The sequence below is a fragment of the Amblyomma mixtum genome, chromosome 8 (genome assembly GCF_055824585.1).
Source record: "Amblyomma mixtum isolate Tamu chromosome 8, ASM5582458v1, whole genome shotgun sequence".
NCBI classification, from domain to species: Eukaryota; Metazoa; Arthropoda; class Arachnida; order Ixodida; family Ixodidae; genus Amblyomma; species Amblyomma mixtum.
The window spans coordinates 43169630-43176309 of NC_143019.1; positions in this window are offsets into that span (position 1 = coordinate 43169630).

Genomic DNA, 6680 nt, shown 5'->3' on the forward strand with positions numbered 1-6680 from the left:
CTTTTCCTCTTTCTTTTTTCTTTTTTCCTTTTTTTCTTTCTATCTTTCTATCTTTCTTTCTTTCACTCCCACCTTCCTCTCTTCCCTGACGGCGCGGTTCAGGTGTCCGCCGAGATATGTGAGACAGATACCGCGCCATTTCCTTTCCTCAAAAATCCAGCCAACCAACCAAATTCTGGAGGCCCGTGTACTGTGCGATGTCGGTGCACGTTAAGGAACCCCAGGTGGTCGACATTTCCGTAGCCCTCCACTACGGCGCCCCTCATAGCCTCAGTTGCTTTCGGAAATTAAACCCAATAAACTAAACTAACCATCCAAATGTGACCGCCGCTGCCGGGATCGACCACGCGTCTTTCGGGTCAATAGCCGAGCACCATAACAACCGAGCCACCACGGCGGCTGAGAGAAAGAAGAAGAAGAAAAAAAGAAAAAGGCGAATATACATGGGGCACAGCCAGAAGCCAAGACAAGCGAATAGAGAGAAGACGGGGAGAAGAAGAGAGAAAGAAGAAGACGGGCAGAAAATGTCCATAAGAGCTGACTGTTCTTACCCGATGTTTCAGCTAAGCCGTAACCTACTTAGTCAATCTTTTTGTCTTTTTTGTTTCTTTTCTCTAATCTTCGTGCTACCGTTGCTCTGTCACGAAGCAACCAAACCTGAAGAAAGTTTTACTTTAAGATCTCGGCAGAACTGTAGACCCGTGTCAGTGGGCATGGAGCGATGTTCAGACAAGCGGCGTCAGAAATATGTCGGCTGTAGGAAAATGGCAGCAATTATAAAAGACAGAGTACTGTAGCAATAAGTAGAAGGATGATTCATGCAAGCTACTAAAATACTTCGCTTGAGTGGAAATATAGCAGCCCTACGCTGCTCACGGCATTGATGGATGATCACCGCCTCACAGGAACCGTTGCTAGGGTGGTAGAGAGCCCACATGCATCAAACTGTCTTAGAGAAAATTATCTCCAGAAGCAGCCGGTTTCGAAATGCACTGAAAAAAAAAAAAATGAAGCGGCCTGTTTCTAAGAATATATAAGAGTGGAAATAATGTTTCTGCGAAAATTCGGAACGAAAAGAAAATTCAATACCATTGATTGCAAAAGCTTATATCCCATTCTTCAAACCACGTCAGTCCGCTTGCCGCTCAAGGCGAAAACATTATTGCCTTGCGCTTAATTAGGAATATGTTGGTGACCAGAAAGAGAAAGTACACTATAAAATCATGACCTGTGGAAACGGTTTTGTCCAGAGAGCACAGTTATTAACCCATACTGGCTGCAGGTGTTCAAAAATGGTTTCACAATTTTGCGCTTTAGAGTGATATTTCCGAACTACGGCAGTTACAAAAAAGGCGAAATTCTAGAGGCCCGTGCACTCTGCGATGTCAGTGCACGTGAAAGAACCCCAGGTGGTCGAAATTGCCGGAGCCCTTCACTACGACATCCCTCATAGGCTGAGTTGGTTTGGGACGTTAAACCCCCATAAACCATAAACCTAACGCTCAATTTTTTGCCCCTCTTGCGTTCTGTCGTGTCGTGCTTTTAAAAATAGCTGAACGAACGTCGACGGTTAGTCCGATGTACCGCACTGGTGTGTTGAAAAAAATTAATGAACAGCTTGAAGTGCCTTGTGCTTACTTTTTATAGGCAACGAAAACCGGTACTCCAGCCCAACAGGTTGCATAGCGTAACTTCTTTCGTCCAAATCGAGTACTCTGTAATGCATGTTTTTTAGCTTTGTTTTATGGGGTTGAATACGTTCATTAATCTTTCAGCCTTGCTGCTTATTTTTCTTTACTTGTACTAGCTTATGCCCAGCCTCACAATCTGACCACATCTCCGGACAGTTTTTTTGTGTCTCTTTTCCTGACTTGCTAAAACGGCGTGAGGAGAGTATTTCCTTGTTTGGTTTCGAGCAGCTCAACACATTAGCTGGCCTCCTCTAGTTTTGAAAAAGAGAATTAAAAATTATAACTCGCCAACAATGTCTGTGCTGCTCAAAACAGCAGCGACTGGTCTGAGTAATGATAACACCAGCACATGTGCTGAGCTGTGCCTGTCTTTATTAATGCATTATGTGCCGTCTTAACGTAGATTATCGCCACGTACATATGGTGTTTCCAGTGCCTTGTGGGATCCCCTGAAATAAAATCTAACGAAAGCATGTGATGCAACATTGAGTTCTTAATTTCACCCGAAATTCTACATAATCCGCGAAAGTGCAGTGAATTGCCAGAAGGCATAGAGAAAGACGTTGATCGATGCAATCGAATGTAAGCAAGAATGTAACTTTTACGTATTTTACTCGCATCGTGCGAAATGATTTCACCATGATATCCTTCTAGAGAGGCTCCTAGTGCGCTGAACACCTGAACGCTCAGATTTCCTAGCTCTGTTCCGATTAATTGTACGTAGCCGGAGAGAGCAGACGATATACTTTGCTGACAAGGTAAAGAATCGAACTTTAGAGAGATGAGCCCACCACGTTAAATCAACCAATTCGAAAAAAAAAAAGCACACGCACACAATTGCAATAACCTTTCCTCATGAACCGTATGGTCCGAGGTGAGCTAATAATAATCGATCTGCCCATTGCGTTATTTGTTCACGAAAAGCCTCAACACACTGTGACTGCTGAATGAGCCATAAGGTTTTTCGTGTCAAGCTGCGAGCTGTTCTTGCTCGCTGTACCTTGATGCGGTGCAACTAATGATCCTCAGGGCAATGCTTTTCTTAAGTGAAAAGTGGCATTAGTTGCCGTTTAAAGCTCTCTCCTGCTGTGTGCATTGATGGAAATTCCATGCGGACGTTTGCCGTTTTTTATCGCTACGTTCAATTTTTAGCAGTAGTAGAAAAGGTTTGATATGATTATTGATTATATCATTAAAAGCATTGCAAAAAGAGGTCCTGGTTGCCAGAAAAAAAAAAGCACATTTTAGCGAACTGTCATCATGGATCGTCCCAGATTAATGAATATATTATTCTCTTTAATATATTTCATCTCAAAAGGCCTTGAGCTCCACTCTTGCACAAAGTGATGTCTCTAGCTCCTACTACCGTATCTTTTCCATTCTAAATTTTCTCTTTTTGCACTTATAGCGTTGTAGCATGTACTTTCTTTAAAATAGGTTCACCAACTTTATTTGCTAATGACGTCTCTTGCGTTCATATAGAGCCAATGATCCTTAAAGGGATCGTTTTCGAAAAAGTTTGTCACTCAATCATTTGCTATCCACAAAATAACAATAATGACGGGGCACGGTTCGGGGTTTCGTGCTGAGCATTGACAGAACCTGCAGCATACCTTGATCTTGTAGAGCAGTATCGTTGCTAGACGTTATGTGAGATAACCAGGGGGTTGTATTTTATCGATCTAAACCCAAAAAATCCGGACAAGCTTTTTCAGCTTGTGCTCTTTCTGCCATGATCAGCAAGGTGCTGAACATAGAAAAAATTTCTCGGCAATTTCAAATTTGTCGAACACACCGTTGATTTTCTATGGCCATAAGAACTAGTCGGTGGAAGGGTAAGTATTTTGTAAGTCAGATTCTGCAGTGCACAGAGGGCCGGGGCATCATAATCAAAATCTACGTGCACTGTCCCACTGCAATATTTTTCTGTTCATTCTATTACAAATCAAATATTCCCTTTGAGCTACGCGTTGTTCGCCACGGGCCGATGACAGATGGCGCTAGTTGGTTATGACCACAAAGCTGGGCATGAGCCTTCCGGGAAGCCATAAGAATTAACCATGTCTCTGGTTGGTCATGCTGTCAATAAGTAAAGAATGCATAAGCCTGTTTGTATAGCAGAATCTCTCTGCTAGTGACGCTGCATGAGTTAGATATGAGCTCTTTACTCGATAAGAGCCCTCATTACCTATTTGACGACCATAGATGATATGTAAGGTGTACGCCATCTTCTTTTTCCAGCCTCTGAAAACAATTGTCACTTCAAACAAGACCACATAAGCCGCTTTTCTGTCACAAAGTACAGAATATAGTCGATGGTTCCAGTCACACGGTGAGCCAGAAAGGAAGAATAATCCTTAAAATCTGCTCCGTTTGCTATGTTCACTGCTAATTTTTCTCAGCGCAATTAGAGGGTCGGAGCGAATCTAGTGCAAAAAATGAACCATTTGTTTGGCGAAAACAGGCAGCTATGGTACTAAGTGCTAAGCGGAAGGATGATGCTATAGAAACACAATGTGGCAATGTTTCAAGAGTTTCGCATCATTTTCGACGTGATGGGTGCTAGTCACTCGTCTTTTCATTCTCATTTCATCTTGCTTCTCTCTTCATTGAATGTCGCTTGTTTGCAGAAGCTTAATAACAAAAGCAGCGTCAAGAACAGTCCCATGATTGATTTCTCCAGGAAAGAAGGAACAATTCCTACTAGTATCCATGAAACGTTAAAAAAAAATGCGTGGAAACACTTCAACATGATATGCGACGGCCAAACGGTAGTGAGCTTTCTTTGTAGATGGCAGGAGCCTTTCAAAATGAACCGCGAGCACCTTAGCCATTTGTGTCACCACTAAGAAAATCACTGAACAAAAAGACACAGCAGCAGAACAAAGAACGAAGCAGAAGAATATGCTTCGACCAACAGGTTCTTCAGGTTCCCTCGAAGAGGTCGTTAGCTCCGGTTAGGCAGAAATTATCATTCACGCACATGTTGATGTGTCCTATATCTACTTTTGCTGGATGCCCCGCATGAATCGTCGTGTAACTGAAGCCTGTTGTAGTTATAGCTATAGTAGAAATCCGCACGGCAAGGCAAGTCTAGCCAAGAGCAAAGCCAACAGAGAGGAAAAAAGAAAAAAAGAGATGAACGAAGAAGACAGAAGCCAAGCCAAGACAGAGAAGATGAGAAATAAGATAAGAAGGGGAAAAAATGGAGAGACATGAAGGCTCTCTTTAATTGTTTTAACTAAGTCATAGCCTAGTTTAATTAGTAATACTGTATTTTAAACTGGAGCACTTCATTCATAGAAAACAAGATGAAATGGAACGACGCGATGACCATAACAAACGTGGTAACTTCATCGTGGTGATTTTTGCATTTTTTCCGTGGTGTAATGGCAACCTGCATGCGTGGAATTTTTGCTATCTGTAGAATTTTGTAAATCAGTAAGCGATTTTCACCGTAACATTCTAAGGTCACAGAGGATCTTAAGGCCCATTTTTTTTTGTGAAAAGCAAACCAAGAGCTTAAAAGCAAAGTTCATTTGTTGTAATCCAAGTTCTAACCCTGGACGCTTGGCCCTCATATAGTGAACTGTTGCCTAGCTTAATGACGCTTAGTTCCTGTCTTCGACCTCATAGACCAGAAAATGTTGTATTGAATCACTGCAAAACGTAGTTCTCATATCTTTATATAGGGTCTCTCGCCTACAGAGAAAGTGTACGCGACTCAGATTAAATAGGTATAAACAATTGCAGATGCATCATAATGATGCACAACTATTTAGTTCACAATGTATCTTGTAACGGACAAAAGCTGAAAGGAACATTTGCACCCTTGACAAAGCCGCAAGAACACAACACAGAGAAATGAAAAGCAATGAGCAATCCGTATCAAGTTTTCAAGTAAAGCATTTAAAAGAGTTGCGTTCTAGAACGATGCGCTTAGGTAGAGAATCGCAAGTCTAAATGACAACACGCAAAAAAAAAAGTGTTGAAAGGATTAGTAAAGTCATGCAGCTGTTAAAGAATAGTTAAATTGAAGAGGCTGGTGGCAGTGTGCCCACAGTGGGCGCCGAGAATGCGTACGGCGTGCTGACATTCTCACAAGGATAGAGAAAAAACCAGTGTCATAGGTTATACCGCATTTACGACACAAGCCACAGCTGATAGTTTACGACTGCACACGCTTTTGTAGACTACTTGACCTTGCTTGCACACGAGCCGTTCTCAGTGAAATTATTTTTTTTTTGTACTTTTCGTTTACTGCACAGAAACTTCGCTTCTTCGCTGAATTGCCTCACCGGCTCCTACGCCTCGTTTGGCGCACCCCTGCATATGCCACTTTACTTCACTGGAAAAACTGCTTGGCAGAGTAGAAGCAAATATGGGGCGTGGAGTACGATAATAGGCGAAGCCATCGAAGTCTAAGCGTAATGAACAACAAAGTGTCCAAGGACCCCCGCGGAGCGATTTAGGAAGCTACCGGACAAAATCCTGAGTCGGGCTAGGGCTAGTCTCCGCTTGATACCAAACCATGCCACCTGGGATTTGATTTTGTAGCTTCCATGCCGCCGCCGAAATGGAGTTCTGGCTACGGGCGCTGCGTGAAACGAGGGCTGCTTTACGGCCCACCAAAAGCCACGGCTTCTATCCCTCTACGTGCAGAGGGAAATCTCGTCGCATAGTGGATCAGCGCCTGCGGCAAAATCTGAGCTATAAAACAAGCCCGAGTCGACCTTTGGCGTCTTCTCTTGGAGGCCAAGGTTCAGCCTAAGTGCATAACCTTAGTATCAGGGGATTCAGCTAACTCGAGACAGGGAAGACACTCGGTACAAAGGCGTACCATTTTATGTGATGGCTGTTACCCGAGATGCACACAGGCAGACCGTATGCACCAGTTCCTTTATCCCCTGTACAGCCTTTAAGACGTAGCAGGCACCTCTGCCATTCCCAAGAAGTGGTCCTATCACGGAAGGGCTGTGGTAAAGGGAA